Genomic DNA, 15,657 nt, shown 5'->3' on the forward strand with positions numbered 1-15,657 from the left:
AATATAAACAGACCAATCACAAGCACTGAAATTGAAACTGTGATTAAAATCCTTCTGACACGGGGCTTCTCTGGTGGCGCAGTGGTTGAGAGTCCGCCTGCCAATGCAGGGGACACGGATTCGTGCCCCAGTCCGGGAGGATCCCTCATGCCGCGGAGCGGCTGGGCCTGTGAGCCATGGCCGCTGAGCCTGCGCGTCCGGAGCCTGTGCTCCACAACAGGAGAGGCCACAACAGTGAGAGGCCCGCGTACCACAAAAAAAAAAAAAAAAAAAAAGATGATACAAACAGGTGGAGAGATATACCATGTTCTTGGATTGGAAGAATCAACACTGTGAAAATGACTATACTACCCAAAGCAACCTACAGATTCAATGCAATCCCTATCAAACTACCACTGGCATTTTTCACAGAACTAGAACAAAAAATTTCACAATTTGTATGGAAACACAAGAGACCCTGAATAGCAAAAGCAATCTTGAGAAAGAAAAATGGAGCTGGAGGAATCAGACTCCCTGACTTCAGATTATATTACAAAGTTACAGTAATCAAGACAGTATGGTACTGGCACAAAAACAGAAATATAGATCAATGGAACAGGATAGAAAGCCCAGAGATAAACCCACGCACATATGGTCACCTTATCTTTGATAAAGGAGGCAAGAATATACAATGGAGAAAAGACAGCCTCTTCAATAAGTGGTGCTGGGAAAACTGAACAGCTACACTTAAAAGAATGAAATTAGAACACTCCCTAACACCATACACAAAAATAAACTCAAAATGGATTAAAGACCTAAATGTAAGGCCAGACACTATAAAACTTTTAGAGAAGAAAAACATAGGCAGAACACTCTATGACATAAATCACAGCAAGATCCTTTTTGACCCACCTCCTAGAGAAATGGAAATAAAAACAAAAATAAACAAATGGGGCCTAATGAAACTTAAAAGCTTGTGCACAGCAAAGAAAGCCATAAACAAGACGAAAAGACAACCCTCAGAATGGGAGAAAATATTTGCTAATGAAGCAACTGACAACGGATTAATCTCCAAAATATACAAGCAGCACATGCAGCTCAATATCCAAAAAACAAACAACCCAATCCAAAAATGGGCAGAAGACCTAAATAGACATTTCTTCAAAGAAGATATACAGATTGCCAACAAACACATGAAAGGATGTTCAACATCACTAATCATTAGAGAAATGCAAATCAAAACTACAATGAGGTATCTCCTCACACCAGTCAGAATGGCCATCATCAAAAAATCTACAAACAGTAAATGCTGGAGAGGGTGTGGAGAAAAGGGAACCCTCTTGCACTGTTGGCGGGAATGTAAATCGATACAGCCACTATGGAGAACAGTATGGAGGTTCCTCAAAGAACTAAAAACAGAACTACCATATGACCCAGCAATCCCACTACTGCACATATACCCTGAGAAAACCATAATTCAAAGAGTCATGTACCACAATGTTCATTGCAGCACTATTTACAATAGCCAGGACATGGAAGCAACCTAAGTGTCCATTGACAGATGCGTGGATAAAGAAGATGTGGCACTTATATAGAATGGAATATTAGCCATAAAAAGAAACAAAATTGAGTAATTTGCAGTACGGTGGATGGACCTAGAGACTGTCATACAGAGTGAAGTAAGTCAGAAAGAGAAAAACAAAAACCATATGCTAACACATATATATGGAATCTAAAAAAACACAAAAATGGTTCTGAAGAACCTAGGGGCAGGACAGGAATAAAGGCACAGATGTAGAGAATGGACTTGAGGACACGGGGAGGGGAAGGGTATGCTGGGACGAAGTGAGAGAATGGCATGGACATATATACACTACCGAATGTAAAATAGATAGCTAGTGGGAAGCAGCCGCATAGCACAGGGAGATCAGCTCGGTGCTTTGTGTCCACCTGGAGGGTTGGCATAGGGAGGGTGGGAGGGAGACACAAGAGGGGGGAGAAATGGGAATATATGTATATGTATAGCTGATTCACTTTGTTATAAAGCAGAAACTAACACACCGTTGTAAAGCAATGATACTCCAATAAAGATGTTTTAAAAATAAAATAAAATGATCCATATTATGTGATCCTATTTTTGTTCAGAAAACATGTGTATATAAACAACAGACCCCAAAGATTAACAGTAGTTACCTTCAGTTGATGGGGTTATAGGCAAGTCACACATCTATTTTATTGTAGTTTCTAAATATCCTACCACATGTATAATTTTGTCAAAAAGAGTCCAACATTCAGATATTAGGTTAATACGTGGAATGAAACCTGCCCATGCATGGAACACACGTGGACCAGTGTGCTCAAACATGCAAACTCTCCACTCACTGCAGCACAGCCTGAACCACACTGAGCCTGGAGAGCCACATGCTCTGACCTCTGGAGCTGAGTTAGTACCTCTCAATAAAGGTCTTGCCCTTCCCAGCTTCCTTCCTCCCACCCAAAACTGCTGAAATCCCCATATGCCTTGGACCTGAGGCCACCAAAGTTGGGACAGAAACCCCCCTGTCCAGCTCAGCTTCTTGTCCACCATGCCAAACTCCAGTTATCCCAAAGGCATACTTTCGTGCCTCCTCTTCTTTGCATGTGCTGGCTCCCTTGCCAGGGATGCTCCTTCCTTTCAAAGTTAACCTAGAAAACTCCTCTTCTTGCAACAAAACTCAGGTCAAATGATGCCTCCTCTATGAAGCCTTCCCAGTTTCTCTCAGAGAAACACTTCCTAAGACCTTTGTAAATATTTATTTCTAGCCAAAGTGGACCTCAGACAGGCTGAAGCCTGAGCTTGCTGAGGGATCTCCTAGGAAATGGTTTCCCTGCATCTCACAGTAAATATATCGGAGGTTTTTTGTCAGAAGATATTTGCATCTGATGAGTGAGCAGACACATAGCCAGAAACCTAGCTGTGGGGACAGGGGGTGAATAAGAGAGTCCAAAAGTCCCCATAAGAATAGCAGAAGAAACTTCTCACATCTGGCCAAATCCTTGCTTTGGGACAGGTGATTCATCTTCAGCTATAAGTCCACAGGGGCATTAGGAAGACCTGGGTAGCTGTCTGTCCCTCCATCCAGGAGCACTCTGTGTTATTTCTGAAACCATGGCCTTTGGCATTAAAGAAACTGTACATCCTCAAATGCTGTCTGTAGCAAATTTTTGTCAATCACGACACAATTCCACGGTGGCAACCACGGACGCCGACAGCAGCAGGCTATTGCTCTGTCTGCTCTTTCATCAGACTAGAACCTCTCGCAAGACCAGAGATGCAGTTACACCTCCCGGTATCACTGTTGAAGGAGAGAAAGAAGGTGTGTATTGCGGGGGAAGGGGAATGCCAGGACGTTCTTTATAACTTTGTCAGGGCTCAGCCTGCAGGTAGAAGAGGAAGAAACTTAAGATTGCTGTCTCTCTGTCATCTCTCACTTAATGAAAGCTTTAACAGAGCCTTATCACACCCTCCCCCCCATCGCATGCTGCTCCCTGTAAGTGCTGAGGGCACAGAGCCTTCCCCCATCTTTGTCACCTGCCCAATAGGGGCCATTGGGGATGTCATCACAAGGCCAACTCTGCCTTCAGAGCTTAATGCTTCAGACCAGTCCTTACTGGGTGAAGAAAGGGCAGCAAGCCAGGCCTCATCCCTTAATTACACAGAGCTGATAATCAAGGGGTAAACTGGCTTGATAGCACTCTGTATTCTGATCAGGCACTAAATGCAACCAGTGAACGGTGAACTCTCTCTTCTGGCTGTGTTTTAACTCCACCACTGGTAATCTGTAGCATTACGTATATAATCTAGGGGAAAAAAATAAACGCATCAAAGCCCGTCGACCAACAGTAACGACCACTAGAATGTTCAAACCCAGCACATTTAATGCGGAGTGTAAATGGCAAACGCCTTGTCAGTTGAAAAACAAAGAACCAGATTGTCCGTGACCCAGCTCTGCACCTTTGAATTATGCCATTTGTTAAGTATACTCTGCATGCACAGAATTAATCCAATTTGGCTCCATGGAAAAGAAATCATTTCCCTTAATGGTGCAATATTAGAATTAACCAATTCGGTCCGTATTTCACAGTCTCTCATTGCAGTCAGGCTGGATGAAGTCTCCCAGGGGCTCTCAGAAAGTTTTTGCAAAAGCACCGGGGTGGGGTGGGGCAGGGGGTAGAAAAGGTTAGCTAAAAGGAAACACCCACATGTCTCCTGCTACATTTAAATTAGCTCGTGATCATGTACATTTCTTTTCCCTTTTGTGGTGTGAGTCCAGGTCTAGCTTTGCCATGATGTCCAGACACCTGATATAGGTTGTTTGGAAAATCAAGGCAAAAAGGAGCATTTATCTATCAGTCAGACAGGAGATTTATGTTTAGATGACATTCTTAGTGGAGCTAATAACTCCATTCAGCAATCAGAGGCACACAATGGAAACACAGCCTTGCTGGGCCCAACGTCACTCCAGGTCAGGTTTTCCATGCTCATCCCCCTAACTGAATCACCCTGCCTGGATGGAAGAGCAAATCTGCTAGTTCCAGCTCCGGTGAAGAGTGAGCTGGGTTAATAGAGAACTAAACACTGCTTCCCAGGTTTACTTCCCTTTACAAATTCTGAGTCTCCCTTGCGTGTGTTTGAGGAATGAAGAAGTAATGAGAAACTGCTTTTGCTAGGAGAGGATTTCAATTTCATCTGCTTTGCTTGACATGGGCTTCTGGAAGCTCTGCCATGGCTGCTGTGATTAGGTATTAATCTAAACTTCCCAGTAGGCTGGGGAGAACTTGTGTGCTTCAAATTGCCTTCCAGTGGCTCTCCGTAGATTACACAATAAAATCGCAAGCTCTTTGGCAAGGCTTTTCACCAGCCTGTTTTAACAGCCTTATCCAGTATCTAACTTGGTACTTGCACAGCCAGGAGAAGGTGACCCCTGTAGCTCAGTCAGTTGGTGGGAAGGAGTCAAGTCCTCAGTGTCAACAGAGCTGCCTTACTGTCTCCAGGAATTACACAGCATCCCCCATCCCTGGTTTGTGGAATTCAGAGCCTCTGCCACTTTGATTCCTGACCCCACTGGTCACCTAGCTGTGTATTCCCAGCGTTACCTCTCAGGTTGAGGACAAAATCAGTTGCCCATCTTGGCTCTCAAGTCCTGTCCTCTCCCACCTCTGGTTTTACTCATCCTCCCTCGGTAATCCTCCCCGTCCCTGGTTTCTCTTTTGGCTTTGTCTTGTGTTACTGGGCTTGTTTCCCCCTCTGATATGTTAGTGGCCCCAGTGGATTCTGAATGACATCTTCTGTGAAGTTCTTGCATTCATTCAACAAACGTCTTCATGTGCCAGGCACAGTGCTAGGCAGGAGGGAGGCTCGGGGTGGAGGTCCAGAGGTGAGATAACACACACAGCCCCTGAGGAGACTGCAAGTTGCTCGGTACACCCGCGGTGCAGAAAGCAGGGGAAGCAGGACGATGTGGTTAAGAGTCGAGGGCCGGGAGTCACACTGCCCCTGTCTGAAGCCGATCCAGCTCCAATTAGAGCTGTTGAGAGGATCCAACGAGATGATCCCCATAACGCATTTGCCCCTTTGCATATGCTCAGTAAGTGTCAGTTCTCATCATTATCAAGTTCACGGATATTTTCACTATCATTTCAAGCAGGGGGCAGAACACACAGGAGGCACATACACATTAAGGAGTTTGGGCGACATCAGGGAGGCACTGAGAGTCCACTGAAGGCGTTGAGCAGGGGTGGGATGGGGTGTAACTATGATGGAAATTCAAAACAATCACTATGGTGGCAGCATGAAGAACAGATTGGAAATGGGCCAGACTGAGAGAGAGGGACAAGTTCAGGAGGCTGGGACAGTGATTTCAGCAAGAGACAAGGGGAGGGCTTCCCTGGTGGTGCAGTGGTTGGGAGTCCACCTGCCGATGCAGGGGACACGGGTTCGTGCCCCGGTCCGGGAAGATCCCACATGCCGTGGAGCGGCTGTGCCCGTGAGCCATGGCCGCTGAGCCTGCGCATCCAGAGCCTGTGCTCCGCAACGGGAGAGGCCCGCGTACCACAAAAAAAAAAAAGAAAAGAAAAGAAAAAGAAAAAAAAGAGACAAGGGGAGTCTGAGCTCATGGTGGGGATGGAAAGAGGTTGGTGGACTCTATAGGCACGAAGGAGACAGAATGTGGGTAGTGTAGGCACAGTGGCTAAGAGCACAGGCTCTGGGTTTGAACCCTGACCCTGCCGTCCCTATTCTATGTGAACTTGAGCAAGTAATTTGATCTTCTTATGTCTCCATGTTCCTATCTATGTCCTGAGGAGAATAAGGAATGTTATCAACCTCACAGGGTTGATGTCAAAGTTAAGTTTGATATTGCATGCAATGCACTTAGGATGGTGTCAAACACTGAGAAAGCGCTCAATAAATGTTGTTTATCATTCTAAAAAATGACAAGACTTGGTGACCCATTAGACGGGCCAGAGAGGAGGAATCTAAGAAGACCCCAAGGGAGTAGCAGGTTGGGCAGACCAAGGGAATAGAAGGTATCAATGATCATTAAGGACCACCAGCCATCAGATGTAATATACACGTTCCCAAGTTGGGAAATAATTTTGTCTGGAGACAAAAGTTTGGCCCAGCAATTCCCAGAGATGTTAGGTGTACAAAAGCGGTTTTGTTAAATAAGGACACCAAGTTTCTTTAGATTTTTCTCTCAATCTCAGAGACTCAAGAATTCCACTCAGTCAACGACACCCAGGAAGGAAGGCAAGCCTCACACCTGCTCCTTCATCCGACGTCTAAGCTGCCAATCCGCGTGCCCTTGAAGCAGAGTATCGAGAAACTTTCAGCAGTTCTTCAAATAAAAGTAGTGTTGAGAAATCAGCCACAATATCAAAACTACAACACGGGATGCATTGCCATGACAACCCAACTCCATTATTTTCAAATCCTACAGCAAAAATCTAGCCGGCAATAGAACTGAAAGGAAAGCTCTCTGCCTTTTATTCTCAGGAAGGAAGACTGCATGTCCTAAAATGTATCTTCTCATTTTTCTTGAAAATTAGACAAGGCCAAAGCAGCATTTTCCCCATGCATTTCCAGAACAAAGAAAACCATTCTCTCTGCCTACACGAGATAATGAATTACGTCAGTACTGGTCACCTGCAAAATCCTCACTGAGCATCCTTCATCTGGCCAGAACTAGCCACTCTGCAAGAATTAGCTCATGAAGCCTCATGATGAGGAAGGAAACAAATTATTTGTTCTGGGAATCCTCCCTGTACTACTGATCAATTCTTTTTTTGCATATAATTATATCAACATAGAATCTTATTGAAGTCCACTTACTGATATACACGTGGTATTTGGACACACCTCTTCAGGTGCCTCCAAACCAACCCTATGAAGTAAATGACTAATAATTACAAATAGATTATAAGCAAATAGTATTCAAGCCCTCCAGTTAGGAGGGTTACAAGTTGGCACGCCAGATAGCATGTAAAAGTCCTACAAATGGCTTTTCAACCAATTCCTGACATATCTGTGAGGAAGGAAGGTATCACGTCTATTTTTAAGTCAGGAGAAACAGCAGGCACAAAATAGATTAGAGGCTTGTATAAAGATAAAGAAATCCGGGACCTTAAAATAAATATTCATTAACTGCCTACAGTGCAGCAGCTGCTGGGTCAAGAGGAAGAGCTGCTGGTTTAGAGGAGATCGTAAATTCAATTTTCCTGCATACATAAAACAGGTAGGTCCCCTTATACTTGTAAAACCTGCAAAGGCATTTTTTAGCATCCTGTCCTTAAATCTTTAGTAACTTGTGGTACCCTCATTCCTGCAATTCTTTACCCTGGTAATAAACACCCATCTGCCCAAGTTGGAGGAGAAGCAGTTATAACTCCAGGAAAATGGATAAATTGAGAGGTGTGTGCATGCGTGTGCACATGCCATGTAGATGTTGTTGGGTTGGTTTTTTTTTTCTTACTTTCTATCCCAAAACAAACCTTTGTAAACTACAGATAGGAGCAGGCTTTGACAAAGGAAATATTTGATTTTGGAAGATAAATGTCTTTAGTGACTGTCAAAAGTCAAAAGGGGTCTCCACAAATCAATAGCAGAAATGATAAACCTGTTTTGGTCTCTAACAAAACCCCAATGATAAAGAAGGGGGTCATGTCCCAGCTCTAATCTAGGTGGGCTTTGGGCAAACTCTCCTTGCTCACCTCTCAATCCCCAGAGCCTAACACAGAGGCAAGCCTGTGCAAGAATGCAGCTGGTCAACGTCCCGCTGGCTGGCTGGACGTGCAGGGGGAGGTGATTAGATGGAAGACAAATGGGAGCTCCAGGATCCACCAGGACATAACACATCATATCTAAGGCTACAAAGTGAGTAGGTCTCCGGCACACCCAATCTGAAAAGCGCAATACTGGATCACTGGTAGAAGCCTGTGCATAGCCATCAACCTTCCCATAGCTCCACTTCCTGCCAGAATGAAGAAGTGTGAGTGGCATTCACCTAGGTGCAGTTTCCCAGACACCAGTTTTTACCATAAATAAAGAGTTGTGCCCCAAAGCTTGGAGAAAGACACCAGTACATGCTAAAAAGCTGTGCAAAGAGAGTTTGGGGAAAGAGAAGCTGCTCCAATGAGATTAGCAAGGCACACACTCAGCTCCGCAGTACCCACGCCCCTCCAGGGAGCACAGATTCTAGGAACATAATCTCATTTGGAGGAACCAGCTTTCCCACCATCTCCACAAAGACAGAAAATAAAGACAGGCAAAAACTGGCTCGTTTGGGGTCCAGTGGAACTCACTGGTGTGTTCAACGTTTCTCTGTAAGTACCTCTTGGGAACCATGGTTCCTGAAATGGGAACTCAAGATTGCCTAGTCATCACTAGCCTTAGAGAGAGATGACTGGTATTGGGGAAAAAAAGATTGAAAAAAGGGAGATATTCAACACAATTAGTTGCATTAGCAGCCACTGCTTTTCCTTCTAGTATTTTGGTTACATATTTTAGTTTTAAAAATCCAAATGGTTATAATTATAAGTTAACTATCTGACAAGACAGCTGACTGTAGACTTGTGAAAAGCAATTATTTTGACATTGATTCCTTTCTACATAGGAGCAGAGTATTGTAATTGCAGTTTGCTAGAAGCTATTGCAACCTTCTCTGATGGGCTCCCAATTTGGCTGGAGTTAATTAATGGGTGTTGGGGGGAGGGGAGGGTGAAGCCAGCATGCAGCTTAACATAAAAATTAACTGACATGAAATAAATTAATATGTTTAATTTAAATGTTATTAATTTACCAAACAGAGAGAAACAGGCACAGGGTTTGGGGAGCTACGGCATTAGCATCAGCTACAGAGGAATGTCACCGGGTTACCACGGCAACTGCCTCATTAGGCTTCCAGGGGATGCAAGTGCATCGCATGGGGCTGAGGAGCAGTGGGCAGAGGATTCCAAACATCAAACGGGAAATCAGAAATACCAACCAGAACCAAGCAGTGCTTTGAGGATGGGATTCAGGGTAAGCTGTTTATCTGCAGGTGACCTGGGCTCCAGCCTGCAGACAAGAAAAGGCAGCATTTGAAACCCAACACGCCATCCTTCAGATACGGTATTTGCCCTGGGAGAAGCAGGTGCACCATAGGATGTCAAGACATCCCCAGATGCCTCATCCTTGCTCGAGCCTCCCATTCTTTGCACATGCTGTTCCTTCTTCCTGGAATACCCTTCCATTACCTCCTTTATCCACCTCACCTCCTATGCACTTCCTCCAGGAAGTGACAGTTGGCTGTCCCTTCACAAGCCCTACAGCACCTACTGTATCCTATCGGAGTAACTGTCACTCTGCAATGTCACTGTGAACTCCCTCCCCTCCACCCCCTGACTATGCGCTCCCTGACAGCAGGGCTGTGCTGCCCACTCTCCAACTGTTATTCTTGGACCAGTGGCCTTGGCATCTCCAGGAAGCTGGTTAGAAATGCAGGACCTCAGGCCCCACCTTAGACCTACTGAATCAGAATTTGCATTTTAACAAGATCCAAGCACATCAAAGGTGATGAAACACTGCTACATACCACTCCTTCCCTAGAGTGTGGCAAACGGCAGGCATTCAACAAATATTTTAAAATCAAGCCTTCCCTTTATATCTAAACTCTGCTCCTGCCTCAAGTAGCATAAGTGAATCCAGGAGAAGCAGCAGATGGACCATCATTTATTAATGTGGTCAAACAGGCTGGGTATCCATGCATGATGCTGAGAGGGGATTTGGAGCCTCTACTGCAGGGGCTTAAATCCTTGCCCTGTCACTCTATGGCCTCAGGAAAATTACTTAACTGCTTTGTGCCTCAATTTTGTCATCTTTAAAACGGGGATAATAGTTCATCCATTTAACTGTTACTTAAGCTCTGCTGTGTGCCATTCACTGCTCCAAACGCTTGGGAATCAACAGTGGCCAAGAAGACAAAAATCTCTACCTTCTTGCTTTGAGGATTAAATGAAATGGTGAATATAAAGAACTTAGCCTGGGACAAGGAGAAGGTTTAATACTTTATCATTCTTATTCTCTAAAGCTCTTTAAATATCCTTTTCCTCCATACAAACACTCTTCCCTGCTTGCTCAAATAGAGTTTTATAGTCATAATTGTGGGCTGTCTTGCTGGCATAAGCTGAGGGTGAACTCAGCTGGGGGGAGAGTGTGAGAATGGAGATCACTCCTCCCATAGTATAGCTCCACACTCTTTGCACCCAGGTGAAGAGTATAACTAAAGGGTGATTTGTTTCTTTCATTTCTTCCTTTTTTTCCTTCTTTCCTTCCTTCCTCCCTTCCTTTCCTTTCCTCTCTTCTTTTTTTGGACATACAAGTAACCATAATGCAGAGGGTCCATTGGAGAGGTAAGATGAACCCAATTTTTAGAAGGATTTACAGCCATCCAATATGGTAGCCATTGGTCATATATTAGCCATATGGGATATTTAAATTTAATATGATTAAATTTAAAATTCAGTTCCTCAGTCCCACTAGCCACATTTCAAATGCTCGACGGCCATATGTGGCTAGCAGCTACCATATTGAACAGTACAGATATAGAAATTTCCATCATCGCAGAAAGTTTTATTGGATAGCACTGGTCTATAACTGTGTTTCTCCAACTTTAACGTGCCTATGAAAATCCTGAGATCCTGTTAACATGCAGATTCTGATTGAGTAGGTTTGCAGGGAGCCCAGAATTTTGCATTTCTGCTCCTACATGATCGCTGCTGCCCTGCACTTTGAGTAGACAGGGTGAAGCCAGAGAGTCAGAAAGATCAGGAATTTCCAAATCTTACTGAGACAGGTCTGATTAGGGGTCCCTCATAGACTGTGACTTATTGGGCACTTGACCAGTGATCTTCTGTTGAGAAGTGGCGGAAACCAGGGTCTTCAGAGGAGCAGTAAGAATCTAAGGATGACTGCTGAGTGAGATACATAATATTCAGTTCTGGACCACCCCAATCTCTCCAAATTTAAATCCAGCCAATCTCTTCCCCCGTGGGCCAACTCACCAGTGGCCTGTTCCGCTCAGAATTTTGGAAGGAACTAAAGAAAATTTAGTGGAAGGACAGGGAAGTTATTCCAAATGACGTTAAACCTAAGACAAAGAAGATACGCTTTGATCTGACTTAATTTTCTTTTACTACGTCACCAAAATTCTCACTTGGGATATTTTCAAAGGTTATTATTTCCCTCTTTGGAGCCTTGGCTTCAACCTCAGGTGTATATTTAATTATCTGGAAACACTGTTAAAAATATGCATTCCTCTGGGGGCTTCCCTGGTGGCGCAGTGGTTGAGAGTCCGCCTGCCGATGCAGGGGACACGGGTTCGTGCCCCGGTCCGGGAAGATCCCACATGCTGCGGAGCGGCTGGGCCCGTGAGCCATGGCCGCTGAGCCTGCACGTCCGGAGCCTGTGCTCCGCAACGGGAGAGGCCACAACAGTGAGGGGCCCGCATACCGAAAAAAAAAAAAAATGCATTCCTCTGGATAAAGAAGATGTGGTATATATACAATGGAATACTACTCAGCCATAAAAAAAGAAATAATGCCATTTGCAGCAACATGGATGGTTCTAGAGATTGTCATAACTTATTTACAAAACAGAAACAGACTCATAGATGCAGAAAACAAATTTATGGTTACCAAAGGGGAAGTGGGGGAGGGATAAATTAGGAGTTTGAGATTAGCAGATACAAACTGCTATATATAAAATGGATAAACAACAAGGTCCTACTGTATAGCACAGGGAACTGTATTCAATACCTTGTAATAAACCACAATGGAAAAGAATATGAAAAAGTATATATATATATATATATAAAGAATATGAAAAAGTATATATATAAATCAATATATATCTGAATCACTTTGCTGTACACCAGAAACTAATACAACATTGTAAATCAACTATACTTCAATTAAAAAAAAAGTCACGTGCAAAAAAATGTTTTTAATGCTTTCCTTGTTGCCACTCCCAGTGATTGATTTACTTAGTCAGGAGGAGAGCCCAGGAATCTGTGCTTTTAAGCAGTATCCAGGTTATTCCAATGGGCAGCCAGGGTGGAGATCCCCAACTTTGAATAGCCAGCTTCTTCATACAAATGAACTGCTCCCCCCCCCGGGTATATCCCACACCTTCACTCCATGCTCTGCTACCCTCCACACTGACAGCCTGGTGTCTAACTTGCTTTGAGCTTCATGCCTGCCCCAGGAAAGCCCTCCAGTATTCACCTTCCAGTTCTGTGCACCCTGACACCTGGTGAAAACGCCTCCCCCACCCCTGCCCCTGCCAGGTAATCGCTGCCACAGGCAGAAGGGCTGAATACGTCCCTTGGTTTTTCTAAATTAATGAAACAGACATGACACAAACTGGATTACTTTTAAAAGAAATAAATTGTCAATATCTTGACCACCGCCAAGGAATTTGCTGGGTTTTTTTCTGTTTCTTCTTAGTTCTTATGCATGAATACATGGGACCTTTCAAATACTTTTGATATTTTGAAAGTTTTCTATTAGCAATATCTCCCATGATGCTACATAGTTTTCATGGCCACCACTTTAAATGTCTGTGTAAACTTTCACTGAAATGATTTAATCATAATTTATTTCCATGTTGTTGTCTGTCTGGGTTGCCTCTCATGTGTCACTGTTGATAAACAAAGCTGCAGTGAAAGTCTTTCTGCATCGAACTTTTTCTGGGCCATGGGCTTTAAGTTTCTCTCTTGTCAGCCCGTGTGAATTTCCAGCCTCAGTCATGCCACGCTTTCTCTCTGTCACCTGATCTATATCTCTAACATGACAAGCCAAAGCAGAATTTCCATTGATGTTTTTCAGTGGGCTGCTCTAGGCATTCGGGTGGAATGATGCTCTACTGTATGAGATTTCCCTATATCCTGTAGGAAGTTTGGCATCCCTGTCTCATCCATGAGATATCAATCATGTCCCTCAGTTACTATGACAACCCAAAGCCCCTCAGCGGCCTGAGAAGCCAGGGTTTGTTGACCTCTGCACATTGCCCATTGGTTTGTCTTGATTTCTCAGACCCTGATCAGAGTCCCTTAGGGGAGAATCTCAACAGAAGAGGCTTTAAGAGTCAGCCACACATACAGGATCAGCTCTAATCCCTACCCAGGCAGGCACCCTCATCCTCACCCACCTGCCTCTCTTCACAACATCTTTGACTTTGTCTTCTTGGCCACGCCATTCTACCCATACTTGCTTACTGAGAAGACCCTTTTCTTTTTACCTTTCCTTAATTGTCCCTCCACTAACATCTCCTGCATCTTCTCTTATGAACTCCTCATGCAGGACACTTTCCAGCCAGTATTCACACAAGAGACGCAGCACAGCCTGTGGGTTAAGATCACAAACTCAAAGCCAGACCCTTGGGTTTGAATCCCTCCTGGGCCACTTTCTAGTTTGTCACCCTAGGCCAGGAGGGTATTTGAGGCCCAGGGAGGCACATTTCCTCATCTGTAAGAGGGAATGATGATATTAACAAAAACCTCATGGGATTTGGTTGCCGAGTCTGCTTAGAAGTCATCAAGTTACCTCACGGTGGAAATGGGATGAAAACCCAAGGCAATTATAAGCAAAACATCAGTATCTTTCCACCAAACCAGCCCACCTCTCTTTCAAGAACATCTGGAAAGCTTTATTTTACACTGTCATTAACTATTTAAACCATTTGGAAGAAGAACATGCAAGAATGGAAATGGTACAATCTTGGGAAATGTAAAGAGAACAGCTCTGTGTTTACACTATCAGTAAGGAGTGCTTGAAGCCTTTGGTCTTTAGCTACAAATACAATAATACAGAAATGCTATATTGCATGACATTTGAAATCCGCAGTGTGTTTGTCTGTTGCTTTAAATAAAAGAAAGAGTGCTATAATCCACTCTGCTATTTTCGAGACCTGTACTCTGCATAGGTCAGAGACTTCTTAATAATCAAGATTGCTATCATTCATTCTGTCCTTGCAATTCTCTTATAATTGTAGCCTTCGGGCTAACATTTATACAAAGCTTACAATGGATTTGCAAAGGTGAAGTTATCGAAAAAGATTTTAAACCACTCAGATTAGATATAAACACCATGACTGAATTTAATGAACTGGAGAAAAAGAAAAGTCAATTTTTGTCACGTATAAAGAAAAGGCTAGAAAGAATGTGCGTTCACACAAGACGCGCACACACACACACACACACACACACACACACACCCCAAGATCCTAGTCATTAAGCAGTCTCACCTACCCCCACCATCACTCAACAAGATACGAAATCAATTGTCATTCTCTCTCTATTTACCAGGTGCAGCATGGGAAGTCTGGCTGACACCGATCCATATCCAACACAGAACAGACAAACGCATTGCACCTGAGGAATCTTTACCCAAAAAAAAGCATGTTTATTCACATCCCATTTCCTCTTGGAGAATATCAACCCCAGAGAAAACCATCTCCAGTTTGCATCTCATGCTTGCAAATACTTCTTGAATTTCTATTTGGATTGCAGCCCTTGGAGCGATTGGCTTTCCCCAGAGAATGTGAAGTCTATCTCCACCAAAGCTTGAGATGTGATGAGATGCTGAACGTCAGGATACCTTGCTTGGGTCCCTCAACATGATTACTGCATCTAAAATTTCCCCTCCAGAATTTTACAATAATATCCAGGCACTAACCTCAGCACAGAAGCTCGTTTATTTTCTGATCTTGTGGGTTTTATGGCAATAAGTCTCAAATGTTGGTCAGTATCAGATCACCTGGGGAACCTGGAAAAAATGCAAAGAGCCAGGCTCTCTCCTACTTCAATGAGCCTGGCATCTGTGTTCTTCATTAGCTGTCAAGGTGATTTTGATATACACAGAAGTTTGAGAACTACCACTTTAACTCATTGAACTACTAAGCTCCTCAAACTGTTATGTGTACACAAGTCTCCTGGGAATTGCGATAAACTACAGATTGTCGTTTTGATTTGCATTTCTCTAATGATTAGTGATGTTGAGCATCCTTTCATGTGTTTGTTGGCAATCTGTATATCTTTGGAGAAATGTGTATTTAAAAGTGTCTGTGCACTTTTAATCCTGTTTAAAAGCAACTTTAAAAAG

At 43.7% G+C, this 15,657-nt stretch overlaps 1 protein-coding gene across 2 annotated transcripts in view; it reads right to left on the minus strand.

Moving 5' to 3' along the window:
- KAZN (kazrin, periplakin interacting protein) overlaps window positions 1-15,657 on the minus strand; it is a 1,133,108-nt gene that overhangs the window by 991,796 nt on the left and 125,655 nt on the right. The gene's annotated exons all lie outside the window — the stretch shown is intronic.

Source organism: Orcinus orca, chromosome 1 (genome assembly GCF_937001465.1).
Source record: "Orcinus orca chromosome 1, mOrcOrc1.1, whole genome shotgun sequence".
NCBI classification, from domain to species: Eukaryota; Metazoa; Chordata; class Mammalia; order Artiodactyla; family Delphinidae; genus Orcinus; species Orcinus orca.